Genomic DNA, 17,431 nt, shown 5'->3' with positions numbered 1-17,431 from the left:
AATTAGGGTTTTAAACCCTGAACTGAACTTTTCCATTCAGTCAGCATTAGGGTTTTAAACCCTAAAGTTAACTTTTTCATTCAGTCAGCATTAGGCCTTTAAACCCTAAACTGAACTTTTTCCATTCAGTCAGCATTAAGGTTTTAAACCCTAAACTGAACTTTTTCCTTTAATCAGCATTAGGGTTTTAAACCCTAAACTGAACTTTTCCATTCAGTCAGCATTAGAGTTTTAAACCCTGAACTGAACTTTTCATTCAGTCAGCATTAGAGTTTTAAACCCTAAACTGAATTTTTCCATTCAGTCAGCATTAGGGTTTTAAACCCTAAACTGAATTTTCCTTTAATCAGTATTAGGGTTTTAAACCCTAAACTGAATTTTTCCATTCAGTCAGCATTAGGGTTTTAAACCCTAAACTGAATTTTTCCTTTAGTCAGCATTAGGTTTTTAAACCCTAATCTGAACTTTTCCATTCAGTCAGCATTAGGGTTTTAAACCCTAAACTGAACTTTTTCATTCAGTCAACATTAGGGTTTTAAACCCTAAACTGAACTTTTTCCCTTTAGTCAGCATTAGGGTTTTAAACCCTAAACTGAACTTTTTCCGTTTAGTCAGCAATAGGGTTTTAAACCCTAAACTGAACTTTTTCCTTTAATCAGCATTAGGGTTTTAAACCCTAAACTGAACTTTTTCCCTTTAGTCAGCATTAGGGTTTTAAACCGTAAACTGAATTTTTCCATTCAGTCAGCATTAGTGTTTTAAACCCTAAACTGAACTTTTTCCATTCAGTCAGCATTAGGGTATTAAACCCTAAACTGAATTTTTCCTTTAGTCAGCATTAGGGTTTTAAACCCTAAACTGAACTTTTCCATTCAGTCAGCATTAGGGTTTTAAACCCTAAAGTGAACTTTTCCATTCAGTCAACATTAGGGTTTTAAACCCTAAAGTGAACTTTTTCATTCAGTCAGCATTAGGGTTTGAAACCCTAAACTGAACTTTTTCCATTCAGTCAGCATTAGGGTTTTAAACCCTAAACTGAACTTTTTCCTTTAATCAGCATTAGGGTTTAAAACCCTAAACTGAACTTTTCCATTTAGTCAGCATTAGGGTTTTAAACCCTGAACTGAACTTTTCCATTCAGTCAGCATTAGGGTTTTAAACCCTAAACTGAATTTTTCCATACAGTCAGCATTAGGGTTTTAAACCCTAAACTGAATTTTTCCTTTAGTCAGCATTAGGGTTTTAAACCCTAAACTGAATTTTTCCTTTAGTCAGCATTAGGGTTTTAAACCCTAAACTGAACTTTTCCATTCAGTCAGCATTAGGGTTTTAAACCCTAAACTGAACTTTTCCATTCAGTCAGCATTAGGGTTTTAAACCCTAAACTGAACTTTTTCCATTCAGTCAGCATTAGGGTTTTAAACCCTAAACTGAACTTTTTCCGTTAATCAGCATTAGGGTTTTAAACCCTAAACTGAACTTTTTCCTTTAATCAGCATTAGGGTTTTAAACCCTAAACTGAACTTTTTTCCTTTAGTCAGCATTAGGGTTTTAAACCCTAAACTGAATTTTTCCATTCAGTCAGCATTAGTGTTTTAAACCCTAAACTGAATTTTTCCTTTAATCAGTATTAGGGTTTGAAACCCTAAACTGAATTTTTCCATACAGTCAGCATTAGGGTTTTAAATACTAAACTGAATTTTTCCTTTAGTCAGCATTAGGCCTTTAAACCCTAAACTGAACTTTTTCCATTCAGTCAGCATTAGGGTTTTAAACCCTAAACTGAACTTTTTCCTTTAATCAGCATTAGGGTTTTAAACCCTAAACTGAACTTTTCCATTCAGTCAGCATTAGAGTTTTAAACCCTGAACTGAACTTTTCATTCAGTTAGCATTAGGGTTTTAAACCCTAAACTGAATTTTTCCATTCAGTCAGCATTAGGGTTTTAAACCCTAAACTGAATTTTTCCTTTAGTCAGCATTATGGTTTTAAACCCTAAACTGAACTTTTCCATTCAGTCAGCATTAGGGTTTTAAACCTTAAACTGAACTTTTTCCATTCAATTAGCATTAGGGTTTTAAACCCTAAACTGAACTTTTCCATTCAGTCAGCATTAGGGTTTTAAACCCTAAACTGAACTTTTCCATTCAGTCAGCATTAGGGTTTTAAACCCTGAACTGAACTTTTCCATTCAGTCAGCATTAGGGTTTTAAACCCTAAAGTGAACTTTTTCATTCAGTCAGCATTAGGCCTTTAAACCCTAAACTGAACTTTTTCCTTTAATCAGCATTAGGGTTTTAAACCCTAAACTGAACTTTTTCCCTTTAGTCAGCATTAGGGTTTTAAACCCTAAACTGAATTTTTCCATTCAGTCAGCATTAGTGTTTTAAACCCTAAACTGAATTTTTCCTTTAATCAGTATTAGGGTTTGAAACCCTAAACTGAATTTTTCCATACAGTCAGCATTAGGGTTTTAAATACTAAACTGAATTTTTCCTTTAGTCAGCATTAGGGTTTTAAACCCTAAACTGAATTTTTCCATTCAGTCAGCATTAGGGTTTTAAACCCTAAACTGAATTTTTCCATTCAGTCAGCATTAGGGTTTTAAACCCTAAACTGAACTTTTCCATTCAGTCAGCATTAGGGTTTTAAACCCTAAACTGAACTTTTTCCATTCAGTTTCAGCATTAGGGTTTTAAACCCTAAACTGAACTTTTCCATTCAGTCAGCATTAGGGTTTTAAACCCTGAATTGAACTTTTCCATTCAGTCAGCATTAGGGTTTTAAACCCTGAACTGAACTTTTCCATTCAGTCAGCATTAGGGTTTTAAACCCTAAAGTGAACTTTTTCATTCAGTCAGCATTAGGCCTTTAAACCCTAAACTGAACTTTTTCCATTCAGTCAGCATTAGGGTTTTAAACCCTAAACTGAACTTTTTCCTTTAATCAGCATTAGGGTTTTAAACCCTAAACTGAACTTTTCCATTCAGTCAGCATTAGAGTTTTAAACCCTGAACTGAACTTTTCATTCAGTTAGCATTAGGGTTTTAAACCCTAAACTGAATTTTTCCATTCAGTCAGCATTAGGGTTTTAAACCCTAAACTGAATTTTTCCTTTAGTCAGCATTAGGGTTTTAAACCCTAAACTGAACTTTTCCATTCAGTCAGCATTAGGGTTTTAAACCCTAAACTGAACTTTTTCCATTCAATTAGCATTAGGGTTTTAAACCCTAAACTGAACTTTTCCATTCAGTCAGCATTAGGGTTTTAAACCCTGAACTGAACTTTTCCATTCAGTCAGCATTAGGGTTTTAAACCCTGAACTGAACTTTTCCATTCAGTCAGCATTAGGGTTTTAAACCCTAAAGTGAACTTTTTCATTCAGTCAGCATTAGGGTTTTAAACCCTAAACTGAACTTTTTCCTTTAATCAGCATTAGGGTTTTAAACCCTAAACTGAACTTTTCCATTCAGTCAGCATTAGAGTTTTAAACCCTGAACTAAACTTTTCATTCAGTCAGCATTAGAGTTTTAAACCCTAAATTGAATTTTTCCATTCAGTCAGCATTAGGGTTTTAAACTCTAAACTGAATTTTCCTTTAATCAGTATTAGGGTTTTAAACCCTAAACTGAATTTTTCCATTCAGTCAGCATTAGGGTTTTAAACCCTAAACTGAATTTTTCCTTTAGTCAGCATTAGGGTTTTAAACCCTAATCTGAACTTTTCCATTCAGTCAGCATTAGGGTTTTAAACCCTAAACTGAACTTTTTCATTCAGTCAGCATTAGGGTTTTAAACCCTAAACTGAACTTTTTCCATTCAGTCAGCATTAGGGTTTTAAACCCTAAACTGAACTTTTTCCGTTTAGTCAGCATTAGGGTTTTAAACCCTAAACTGAACTTTTTCCTTTAATCAGAATAAGGGTTTTAAACCCTAAACTGAACTTTTTCCCTTTAGTCAGCATTAGGGTTTTAAACCCTAAACTGAATTTTTCCATTCAGTCAGCATTATTGTTTTAAACCCTAAACTGAATTTTTCCTTTAATCAGTATTAGGGTTTTAAACCCTAAACTGAATTTTTCCATACAGTCAGCATTAGGGTTTTAAACAATAAACTGAATTTTTCCTTTAGTCAGCATTGGGGTTTTAAACCCTAAACTGAATTTTTCCATTCAGTCAGCATTAGGGTTTTAAACCCTAAACTGAACTTTTCCATTCAGTCAGCATTAGGGTTTTCAACCCTAAACTGAACTTTTTCCATTCAGTTAGCATTAGGGTTTTAAACCCTAAACTGAACTTTTCCATTCAGTCAGCATTAGGGTTTTAAACCCTGGACTGAACTTTTCCATTCAGTCAGCATTAGGGTTTTAAACCCTAAAGTGAACTTTTCCATTCAGTCAGCATTAGAGTTTTAAACCCTAAAGTGAACTTTTTCATTCAGTCAGCATTAGGCCTTTAAACCCTAAACTAAACTTTTTCCATTCAGTCAGCATTAGGGTTTTAAACCCTAAACTAAACTTTTTCCTTTAATCAGCATTATTGTTTTAAACCCTAAACTGAATTTTTCCTTTAATCAGTATTAGGGTTTTAAACCCTAAACTGAATTTTTCCATACAGTCAGCATTAGGGTTTTAAACAATAAACTGAATTTTTCCTTTAGTCAGCATTGGGGTTTTAAACCCTAAACTGAATTTTTCCATTCAGTCAGCATTAGGGTTTTAAACCCTAAACTGAACTTTTTCCTTTAATCAGTATTAGGGTTTTAAACCCTAAACTGAATTTTTCCATACAGTCAGCATTAGGGTTTTAAACACTAAACTGAATTTTTCCTTTAGTCAGCATTAGGGTTTTAAACCCTAAACTGAATTTTTCCATTCAGTCAGCATTAGGGTTTTAAACCCTAAACTGAATTTTTCCTTTAGTCAGCATTAGGGTTTTAAACCCTAAACTGAACTTTTCCATTCAGTCAGCATTAGGGTTTTAAACCCTAAACTGAACTTTTTCCATTCAGTCAGCATTAGGGTTTTAAACCCTAAACTGAACTTTTTCCTTTAGTCAGCATTAGGGTTTTAAACCCTAAACTGAATTTTTCCATTCAGTCAGCATTAGGGTTTTAAACCCTAAACTGAATTTTCCTTTAATCAGTATTAGGGTTTTAAACCCTAAACTGAATTTTTCCATTCAGTCAGCATTAGGGTTTTAAACCCTAAACTGAATTTTTCCTTTAGTCAGCATTAGGGTTTTAAACCCTAATCTTAATTTTTCCATTCAGTCAGCATTAGGGTTTTAAACCCTAAACTGAATTTTTCCTTTAGTCAGCATTAGGGTTTTAAACCCTAAACTAAACTTTTCCATTCAGTCAGCATTAGGGTTTTAAACCCTAAAGTGAACTTTTTCATTCAGTCAGCATTAGGGTTTTAAACCCTAAAGTGAACTTTTTCATTCAGTCAGCATTAGGGTTTGAAACCCTAAACTAAACTTTTTCCATTCAGTCAGCATTAGGGTTTTAAACCCTAAACTGAACTTTTTCCTTTAATCAGCATTAGGGTTTAAAACCCTAAACTGAACTTTTCCATTTAGTCAGCATTAGGGTTATTAACCCTGAACTGAACTTTTCCATTCAGTCAGCATTAGGGTTTTAAACCCTAAACTGAATTTTTCCATTCAGTCAGCATTAGGGTTTTAAACCCTAAACTGAATTTTTCCTTTAGTCAGCATTAGGGTTTTAAACCCTAAACTGAATTTTTCCTTTAGTCAGCATTAGGGTTTTAAACCCTAAACTGAACTTTTACATTCAGTCAGCATTAGGGTTTTAAACCCTAAACTGAACTTTTCCATTCAGTCAGCATTAGAGTTTTAAACCCTAAACTGAACTTTTTTCGTTCAGTCAGCATTAGGGTTTTAAACCCTAAACTGAACTTTTTCCGTTAATCAGCATTAGGGTTTTAAACCCTAAACTGAACTTTTTCCTTTAATAAGCATTAGGGTTTTAAACCCTAAACTGAACTTTTTCCCTTTAGTCAGCATTAGGGTTTTAAACCCTAAACTGAATTTTTCCATTCAGTCAGCATTAGTGTTTTAAACCCTAAACTGAATTTTTCCTTTAATCAGTATTAGAGTTTGAAACCCTAAACTGAATTTTTCCATACAGTCAGCATTAGGGTTTTAAATACTAAACTGAATTTTTCCTTTAGTCAGCATTAGGGTTTTAAACCCTAAACTGAATTTTTCCATTCAGTCAGCATTAGGGTTTTAAACCCTAAACTGAACTTTTTCAATTCAGTTAGCATTAGGGTTTTAAACCCTAAACTGATCTTTTCCATTCAGTCAGCATTAGGGTTTTAAACCCTGAACTGAACTTTTTTCGTTCAGTCAGAATTAGGGTTTTAAACCCTGAACTGAACTTTTCCATTCAGTCAGCATTAGGGTTTTAAACCCTAAAGTTAACTTTTTCATTCAGTCAGCATTAGGCCTTTAAACCCTAAACTGAACTTTTTCCATTCAGTCAGCATTAAGGTTTTAAACCCTAAACTGAACTTTTTCCTTTAATCAGCATTAGGGTTTTAAACCCTAAACTGAACTTTTCCATTCAGTCAGCATTAGAGTTTTAAACCCTGAACTGAACTTTTCATTCAGTCAGCATTAGAGTTTTAAACCCTAAACTGAATTTTTCCATTCAGTCAGCATTAGGGTTTTAAACCCTAAACTGAATTTTCCTTTAATCAGTATTAGGGTTTTAAACCCTAAACTGAATTTTTCCATTCAGTCAGCATTAGGGTTTTAAACCCTAAACTGAATTTTTCCTTTAGTCAGCATTAGGTTTTTAAACCCTAATCTGAACTTTTCCATTCAGTCAGCATTAGGGTTTTAAACCCTAAACTGAACTTTTTCATTCAGTCAACATTAGGGTTTTAAACCCTAAACTGAACTTTTTCCATTCAGTCAGCATTAGGGTTTTAAACCCTAAACTGAACTTTTTCCGTTTAGTCAGCAATAGGGTTTTAAACCCTAAACTGAACTTTTTCCTTTAATCAGCATTAGGGTTTTAAACCCTAAACTGAACTTTTTCCCTTTAGTCAGCATTAGGGTTTTAAACCGTAAACTGAATTTTTCCATTCAGTCAGCATTAGTGTTTTAAACCCTAAACTGAACTTTTTCCATTCAGTCAGCATTAGGGTATTAAACCCTAAACTGAATTTTTCCTTTAGTCAGCATTAGGGTTTTAAACCCTAAACTGAACTTTTCCATTCAGTCAGCATTAGGGTTTTAAACCCTAAAGTGAACTTTTCCATTCAGTCAACATTAGGGTTTTAAACCCTAAAGTGAACTTTTTCATTCAGTCAGCATTAGGGTTTGAAACCCTAAACTGAACTTTTTCCATTCAGTCAGCATTACGGTTTTAAACCCTAAACTGAACTTTTTCCTTTAATCAGCATAAGGGTTTAAAACCCTAAACTGAACTTTTCCATTTAGTCAGCATTAGGGTTTTAAACCCTGAACTGAACTTTTCCATTCAGTCAGCATTAGGGTTTTAAACCCTAAACTGAATTTTTCCATACAGTCAGCATTAGGGTTTTAAACCCTAAACTGAATTTTTCCTTTAGTCAGCATTAGGGTTTTAAACCCTAAACTGAATTTTTCCTTTAGTCAGCATTAGGGTTTTAAACCCTAAACTGAACTTTTCCATTCAGTCAGCATTAGGGTTTTAAACCCTAAACTGAACTTTTCCATTCAGTCAGCATTAGAGTTTTAAACCCTGAACTGAACTTTTCATTCAGTCAGCATTAGAGTTTTAAACCCTAAACTGAATTTTTCCATTCAGTCAGCATTAGGGTTTTAAACCCTAAACTGAATTTTCCTTTAATCAGTATTAGGGTTTTAAACCCTAAACTGAATTTTTCCTTTAGTCAGCATTAGGTTTTTAAACCCTAATCTGAACTTTTCCATTCAGTCAGCATTAGGGTTTTAAACCCTAAACTGAACTTTTTCATTCAGTCAACATTAGGGTTTTAAACCCTAAACTGAACTTTTTCCATTCAGTCAGCATTAGGGTTTTAAACCCTAAACTGAACTTTTTCCGTTTAGTCAGCAATAGGGTTTTAAACCCTAAACTGAACTTTTTCCTTTAATCAGCATTAGGGTTTTAAACCCTAAACTGAACTTTTTCCCTTTAGTCAGCATTAGGGTTTTAAACCGTAAACTGAATTTTTCCATTCAGTCAGCATTAGTGTTTTAAACCCTAAACTGAACTTTTTCCATTCAGTCAGCATTAGGGTATTAAACCCTAAACTGAATTTTTCCTTTAGTCAGCATTAGGGTTTTAAACCCTAAACTGAACTTTTCCATTCAGTCAGCATTAGGGTTTTAAACCCTAAAGTGAACTTTTCCATTCAGTCAACATTAGGGTTTTAAACCCTAAAGTGAAATTTTTCATTCAGTCAGCATTAGGGTTTGAAACCCTAAACTGAACTTTTTCCATTCAGTCAGCATTAGGGTTTTAAACCCTAAACTGAACTTTTTCCTTTAATCAGCATTAGGGTTTAAAACCCTAAACTGAACTTTTCCATTTAGTCAGCATTAGGGTTTTAAACCCTGAACTGAACTTTTCCATTCAGTCAGCATTAGGGTTTTAAACCCTAAACTGAATTTTTCCATACAGTCAGCATTAGGGTTTTAAACCCTAAACTGAATTTTTCCTTTAGTCAGCATTAGGGTTTTAAACCCTAAACTGAATTTTTCCTTTAGTCAGCATTAGGGTTTTAAACCCTAAACTGAACTTTTCCATTCAGTCAGCATTAGGGTTTTAAACCCTAAACTGAACTTTTCCATTCAGTCAGCATTAGAGTTTTAAACCCTAAACTGAACTTTTTCTGTTCCGTCGGCATTAGGGTTTTAAACCCTAAACTGAACTTTTTCCGTTAATCAGCATTAGGGTTTTAAACCCTAAACTGAACTTTTTCCTTTAATCAGCATTAGGGTTTTAAACCCTAAACTGAACTTTTTCCCTTTAGTCAGCATTAGGGTTTTAAACCCTAAACTGAATTTTTCCATTCAGTCAGCATTAGTGTTTTAAACCCTAAACTGAATTTTTCCTTTAATCAGTATTAGGGTTTGAAACCCTAAACTGAATTTTTCCATACAGTCAGCATTAGGGTTTTAAATACTAAACTGAATTTTTCCTTTAGTCAGCATTAGGCCTTTAAACCCTAAACTGAACTTTTTCCATTCAGTCAGCATTAGGGTTTTAAACCCTAAACTGAACTTTTTCCTTTAATCAGCATTAGGGTTTTAAACCCTAAACTGAACTTTTCCATTCAGTCAGCATTAGAGTTTTAAACCCTGAACTGAACTTTTCATTCAGTTAGCATTAGGGTTTTAAACCCTAAACTGAATTTTTCCATTCAGTCAGCATTAGGGTTTTAAACCCTAAACTGAATTTTTCCTTTAGTCAGCATTAGGGTTTTAAACCCTAAACTGAACTTTTCCATTCAGTCAGCATTAGGGTTTTAAACCCTAAACTGAACTTTTTCCATTCAATTAGCATTAGGGTTTTAAACCCTAAACTGAACTTTTCCATTCAGTCAGCATTAGGGTTTTAAACCCTGAACTGAACTTTTCCATTCAGTCAGCATTAGGGTTTTAAACCCTGAACTGAACTTTTCCATTCAGTCAGCATTAGGGTTTTAAACCCTAAAGTGAACTTTTTCATTCAGTCAGCATTAGGCCTTTAAACCCTAAACTGAACTTTTTCCTTTAATCAGCATTAGGGTTTTAAACCCTAAACTGAACTTTTTCCCTTTAGTCAGCATTAGGGTTTTAAACCCTAAACTGAATTTTTCCATTCAGTCAGCATTAGTGTTTTAAACCCTAAACTGAATTTTTCCTTTAATCAGTATTAGGGTTTGAAACCCTAAACTGAATTTTTCCATACAGTCAGCATTAGGGTTTTAAATACTAAACTGAATTTTTCCTTTAGTCAGCATTAGGGTTTTAAACCCTAAACTGAATTTTTCCATTCAGTCAGCATTAGGGTTTTAAACCCTAAACTGAATTTTTCCATTCAGTCAGCATTAGGGTTTTAAACCCTAAACTGAACTTTTCCATTCAGTCAGCATTAGGGCTTTAAACCCTAAACTGAACTTTTTCCATTCAGTTAGCATTAGGGTTTTAAACCCTAAACTGAACTTTTCCATTCAGTCAGCATTAGGGTTTTAAACCCTGAATTGAACTTTTCCATTCAGTCAGCATTAGGGTTTTAAACCCTGAACTGAACTTTTCCATTCAGTCAGCATTAGGGTTTTAAACCCTAAAGTGAACTTTTTCATTCAGTCAGCATTAGGCCTTTAAACCCTAAACTGAACTTTTTCCATTCAGTCAGCATTAGGGTTTTAAACCCTAAACTGAACTTTTTCCTTTAATCAGCATTAGGGTTTTAAACCCTAAACTGAACTTTTCCATTCAGTCAGCATTAGAGTTTTAAACCCTGAACTGAACTTTTCATTCAGTTAGCATTAGGGTTTTAAACCCTAAACTGAATTTTTCCATTCAGTCAGCATTAGGGTTTTAAACCCTAAACTGAATTTTTCCTTTAGTCAGCATTAGGGTTTTAAACCCTAAACTGAACTTTTCCATTCAGTCAGCATTAGGGTTTTAAACCCTAAACTGAACTTTTTCCATTCAATTAGCATTAGGGTTTTAAACCCTAAACTGAACTTTTCCATTCAGTCAGCATTAGGGTTTTAAACCCTGAACTGAACTTTTCCATTCAGTCAGCATTAGGGTTTTAAACCCTGAACTGAACTTTTCCATTCAGTCAGCATTAGGGTTTTAAACCCTAAAGTGAACTTTTTCATTCAGTCAGCATTAGGGTTTTAAACCCTAAACTGAACTTTTTCCTTTAATCAGCATTAGGGTTTTAAACCCTAAACTGAACTTTTCCATTCAGTCAGCATTAGAGTTTTAAACCCTGAACTAAACTTTTCATTCAGTCAGCATTAGAGTTTTAAACCCTAAATTGAATTTTTCCATTCAGTCAGCATTAGGGTTTTAAACTCTAAACTGAATTTTCCTTTAATCAGTATTAGGGTTTTAAACCCTAAACTGAATTTTTCCATTCAGTCAGCATTAGGGTTTTAAACCCTAAACTGAATTTTTCCTTTAGTCAGCATTAGGGTTTTAAACCCTAATCTGAACTTTTCCATTCAGTCAGCATTAGGGTTTTAAACCCTAAACTGAACTTTTTCATTCAGTCAGCATTAGGGTTTTAAACCCTAAACTGAACTTTTTCCATTCAGTCAGCATTAGGGTTTTAAACCCTAAACTGAACTTTTTCCGTTTAGTTCAGCATTAGGGTTTTAAACCCTAAACTGAACTTTTTCCTTTAATCAGAATAAGGGTTTTAAACCCTAAACTGAACTTTTTCCCTTTAGTCAGCATTAGGGTTTTAAACCCTAAACTGAATTTTTCCATTCAGTCAGCATTATTGTTTTAAACCCTAAACTGAATTTTTCCTTTAATCAGTATTAGGGTTTTAAACCCTAAACTGAATTTTTCCATACAGTCAGCATTAGGGTTTTAAACAATAAACTGAATTTTTCCTTTAGTCAGCATTGGGGTTTTAAACCCTAAACTGAATTTTTCCATTCAGTCAGCATTAGGGTTTTAAACCCTAAACTGAACTTTTCCATTCAGTCAGCATTAGGGTTTTCAACCCTAAACTGAACTTTTTCCATTCAGTTAGCATTAGGGTTTTAAACCCTAAACTGAACTTTTCCATTCAGTCAGCATTAGGGTTTTAAACCCTGGACTGAACTTTTCCATTCAGTCAGCATTAGAGTTTTAAACCCTGAACTGAACTTTTCCATTCAGTCAGCATTAGGGTTTTAAACCCTAAAGTGAACTTTTTCATTCAGTCAGCATTAGGCCTTTAAACCCTAAACTAAACTTTTTCCATTCAGTCAGCATTAGGGTTTTAAACCCTAAACTAAACTTTTTCCTTTAATCAGCATTATTGTTTTAAACCCTAAACTGAATTTTTCCTTTAATCAGTATTAGGGTTTTAAACCCTAAACTGAATTTTTCCATACAGTCAGCATTAGGGTTTTAAACAATAAACTGAATTTTTCCTTTAGTCAGCATTGGGGTTTTAAACCCTAAACTGAATTTTTCCATTCTGTCAGCATTAGTGTTTTAAACCCTAAACTGAATTGTTCCTTTAATCAGTATTAGGGTTTTAAACCCTAAACTGAATTTTTCCATACAGTCAGCATTAGGGTTTTAAACACTAAACTGAATTTTTCCTTTAGTCAGCATTAGGGTTTTAAACCCTAAACTGAATTTTTCCATTCAGTCAGCATTAGGGTTTTAAACCCTAAACTGAATTTTTCCTTTAGTCAGCATTAGGGTTTTAAACCCTAAACTGAACTTTTCCATTCAGTCAGCATTAGGGTTTTAAACCCTAAACTGAACTTTTTCCATTCAGTCAGCATTAGGGTTTTAAACCCTGAACTGAACTTTTCATTCAGTCAGCATTAGGGTTTTAAACCCTAAACTGAATTTTTCCATTCAGTCAGCATTAGGGTTTTAAACCCTAAACTGAATTTTCCTTTAATCAGTATTAGGGTTTTAAACCCTAAACTGAATTTTTCCATTCAGTCAGCATTAGGGTTTTAAACCCTAAACTGAATTTTTCCTTTAGTCAGCATTAGGGTTTTAAACCCTAATCTTAATTTTTCCATTCAGTCAGCATTAGGGTTTTAAACCCTAAACTGAATTTTTCCTTTAGTCAGCATTAGGGTTTTAAACCCTAAACTAAACTTTTCCATTCAGTCAGCATTAGGGTTTTAAACCCTAAAGTGAACTTTTTCATTCAGTCAGCATTAGGGTTTTAAACCCTAAAGTGAACTTTTTCATTCAGTCAGCATTAGGGTTTGAAACCCTAAACTAAACTTTTTCCATTCAGTCAGCATTAGGGTTTTAAACCCTAAACTGAACTTTTTCCTTTAATCAGCATTAGGGTTTAAAACCCTAAACTGAACTTTTCCATTTAGTCAGCATTAGGGTTATTAACCCTGAACTGAACTTTTCCATTCAGTCAGCATTAGGGTTTTAAACCCTAAACTGAATTTTTCCATTCAGTCAGCATTAGGGTTTTAAACCCTAAACTGAATTTTTCCTTTAGTCAGCATTAGGGTTTTAAACCCTAAACTGAATTTTTCCTTTAGTCAGCATTAGGGTTTTAAACCCTAAACTGAACTTTTACATTCAGTCAGCATTAGGGTTTTAAACCCTAAACTGAACTTTTCCATTCAGTCAGCATTAGAGTTTTAAACCCTAAACTGAACTTTTTTCGTTCAGTCAGCATTAGGGTTTTAAACCCTAAACTGAACTTTTTCCGTTAATCAGCATTAGGGTTTTAAACCCTAAACTGAACTTTTTCCTTTAATAAGCATTAGGGTTTTAAACCCTAAACTGAACTTTTTCCCTTTAGTTAGCATTAGGGTTTTAAACCCTAAACTGAATTTTTCCATTCAGTCAGCATTAGTGTTTTAAACCCTAAACTGAATTTTTCCTTTAATCAGTATTAGAGTTTGAAACCCTAAACTGAATTTTTCCATACAGTCAGCATTAGGGTTTTAAATACTAAACTGAATTTTTCCTTTAGTCAGCATTAGGGTTTTAAACCCTAAACTGAATTTTTCCATTCAGTCAGCATTAGGGTTTTAAACCCTAAACTGAACTTTTTCCATTCAGTTAGCATTAGGGTTTTAAACCCTAAACTGATCTTTTCCATTCAGTCAGCATTAGGGTTTTAAACCCTGAACTGAACTTTTTTCGTTCAGTCAGAATTAGGGTTTTAAACCCTGAACTGAACTTTTCCATTCAGTCAGCATTAGGGTTTTAAACCCTAAAGTTAACTTTTTCATTCAGTCAGCATTAGGCCTTTAAACCCTAAACTGAACTTTTTCCATTCAGTCAGCATTAAGGTTTTAAACCCTAAACTGAACTTTTTCCTTTAATCAGCATTAGGGTTTTAAACCCTAAACTGAACTTTTCCATTCAGTCAGCATTAGAGTTTTAAACCCTGAACTGAACTTTTCATTCAGTCAGCATTAGAGTTTTAAACCCTAAACTGAATTTTTCCATTCAGTCAGCATTAGGGTTTTAAACCCTAAACTGAATTTTCCTTTAATCAGTATTAGGGTTTTAAACCCTAAACTGAATTTTTCCATTCAGTCAGCATTAGGGTTTTAAACCCTAAACTGAATTTTTCCTTTAGTCAGCATTAGGTTTTTAAACCCTAATCTGAACTTTTCCATTCAGTCAGCATTAGGGTTTTAAACCCTAAACTGAACTTTTTCATTCAGTCAACATTAGGGTTTTAAACCCTAAACTGAACTTTTTCCATTCAGTCAGCATTAGGGTTTTAAACCCTAAACTGAACTTTTTCCGTTTAGTCAGCAATAGGGTTTTAAACCCTAAACTGAACTTTTTCCTTTAATCAGCATTAGGGTTTTAAACCCTAAACTGAACTTTTTCCCTTTAGTCAGCATTAGGGTTTTAAACCGTAAACTGAATTTTTCCATTCAGTCAGCATTAGTGTTTTAAACCCTAAACTGAACTTTTTCCATTCAGTCAGCATTAGGGTATTAAACCCTAAACTGAATTTTTCCTTTAGTCAGCATTAGGGTTTTAAACCCTAAACTGAACTTTTCCATTCAGTCAGCATTAGGGTTTTAAACCCTAAAGTGAACTTTTCCATTCAGTCAACATTAGGGTTTTAAACCCTAAAGTGAACTTTTTCATTCAGTCAGCATTAGGGTTTGAAACCCTAAACTGAACTTTTTCCATTCAGTCAGCATTAGGGTTTTAAACCCTAAACTGAACTTTTTCCTTTAATCAGCATAAGGGTTTAAAACCCTAAACTGAACTTTTCCATTTAGTCAGCATTAGGGTTTTAAACCCTGAACTGAACTTTTCCATTCAGTCAGCATTAGGGTTTTAAACCCTAAACTGAATTTTTCCATACAGTCAGCATTAGGGTTTTAAACCCTAAACTGAATTTTTCCTTTAGTCAGCATTAGGGTTTTAAACCCTAAACTGAATTTTTCCTTTAGTCAGCATTAGGGTTTTAAACCCTAAACTGAACTTTTCCATTCAGTCAGCATTAGGGTTTTAAACCCTAAACTGAACTTTTCCATTCAGTCAGCATTAGAGTTTTAAACCCTGAACTGAACTTTTCATTCAGTCAGCATTAGAGTTTTAAACCCTAAACTGAATTTTTCCATTCAGTCAGCATTAGGGTTTTAAACCCTAAACTGAATTTTCCTTTAATCAGTATTAGGGTTTTAAACCCTAAACTGAATTTTTCCTTTAGTCAGCATTAGGTTTTTAAACCCTAATCTGAACTTTTCCATTCAGTCAGCATTAGGGTTTTAAACCCTAAACTGAACTTTTTCATTCAGTCAACATTAGGGTTTTAAACCCTAAACTGAACTTTTTCCATTCAGTCAGCATTAGGGTTTTAAACCCTAAACTGAACTTTTTCCGTTTAGTCAGCAATAGGGTTTTAAACCCTAAACTGAACTTTTTCCTTTAATCAGCATTAGGGTTTTAAACCCTAAACTGAACTTTTTCCCTTTAGTCAGCATTAGGGTTTTAAACCGTAAACTGAATTTTTCCATTCAGTCAGCATTAGTGTTTTAAACCCTAAACTGAACTTTTTCCATTCAGTCAGCATTAGGGTATTAAACCCTAAACTGAATTTTTCCTTTAGTCAGCATTAGGGTTTTAAACCCTAAACTGAACTTTTCCATTCAGTCAGCATTAGGGTTTTAAACCCTAAAGTGAACTTTTCCATTCAGTCAACATTAGGGTTTTAAACCCTAAAGTGAACTTTTTCATTCAGTCAGCATTAGGGTTTGAAACCCTAAACTGAACTTTTTCCATTCAGTCAGCATTAGGGTTTTAAACCCTAAACTGAACTTTTTCCTTTAATCAGCATAAGGGTTTAAAACCCTAAACTGAACTTTTCCATTTAGTCAGCATTAGGGTTTTAAACCCTGAACTGAACTTTTCCATTCAGTCAGCATTAGGGTTTTAAACCCTAAACTGAATTTTTCCATACAGTCAGCATTAGGGTTTTAAACCCTAAACTGAATTTTTCCTTTAGTCAGCATTAGGGTTTTAAACCCTAAACTGAATTTTTCCTTTAGTCAGCATTAGGGTTTTAAACCCTAAACTGAACTTTTCCATTCAGTCAGCATTAGGGTTTTAAACCCTAAACTGAACTTTTCCATTCAGTCAGCATTAGAGTTTTAAACCCTGAACTGAACTTTTCATTCAGTCAGCATTAGAGTTTTAAACCCTAAACTGAATTTTTCCATTCAGTCAGCATTAGGGTTTTAAACCCTAAACTGAATTTTTCCATTCAGTCAGCATTAGGGTTTTAAACCCTAAACTGAATTTTTCCTTTAGTCAGCATTAGGTTTTTAAACCCTAATCTGAACTTTTCCATTCAGTCAGCATTAGGGTTTTAAACCCTAAACTGAACTTTTTCATTCAGTCAACATTAGGGTTTTAAACCCTAAACTGAAACTTTTTCCATTCAGTCAGCATTAGGGTTTTAAACCCTAAACTGAACTTTTTCCGTTTAGTCAGCAATAGGGTTTTAAACCCTAAACTGAACTTTTTCCTTTAATCAGCATTAGGGTTTTAAACCCTAAACTGAACTTTTTCCCTTTAGTCAGCATTAGGGTTTTAAACCGTAAACTGAATTTTTCCATTCAGTCAGCATTAGTGTTTTAAACCCTAAACTGAACTTTTTCCATTCAGTCAGCATTAGGGTATTAAACCCTAAACTGAATTTTTCCTTTAGTCAGCATTAGGGTTTTAAACCCTAAACTGAACTTTTCCATTCAGTCAGCATTAGGGTTTTAAACCCTAAAGTGAACTTTTTCATTCAGTCAGCATTAGGGTTTTAAACCCTAAAGTGAACTTTTTTATTCAGTCAGCATTAGGGTTTGAAACCCTAAACTGAACTTTTTCCATTCAGTCAGCATTAGGGTTTTAAACCCTAAACTGAACTTTTTCCTTTAATCAGCATTAGGGTTTAAAACCCTAAACTGAACTTTTCCATTTAGTCAGCATTAGGGTTTTAAACCCTGAACTGAACTTTTCCATTCAGTCAGCATTAGGGTTTTAAACCCTAAACTGAATTTTTCCATACAGTCAGCATTAGGGTTTTAAACCCTAAACTGAATTTTTCCTTTAGTCAGCATTAGGGTTTTAAACCCTAAACTGAATTTTTCCTTTAGTCAGCATTAGGGTTTTAAACCCTAAACTGAACTTTTCCATTCAGTCAGCATTAGGGTTTTAAACCCTAAACTGAACTTTTCCATTCAGTCAGCATTAGAGTTTTAAACCCTAAACTGA

The sequence above is a fragment of the Nicotiana sylvestris genome, chromosome 4 (assembly GCF_000393655.2).
Source record: "Nicotiana sylvestris chromosome 4, ASM39365v2, whole genome shotgun sequence".
Lineage (NCBI taxonomy): Eukaryota > Viridiplantae > Streptophyta > Magnoliopsida > Solanales > Solanaceae > Nicotiana > Nicotiana sylvestris.
Note: the sequence above shows the minus strand (reverse complement) of the source record.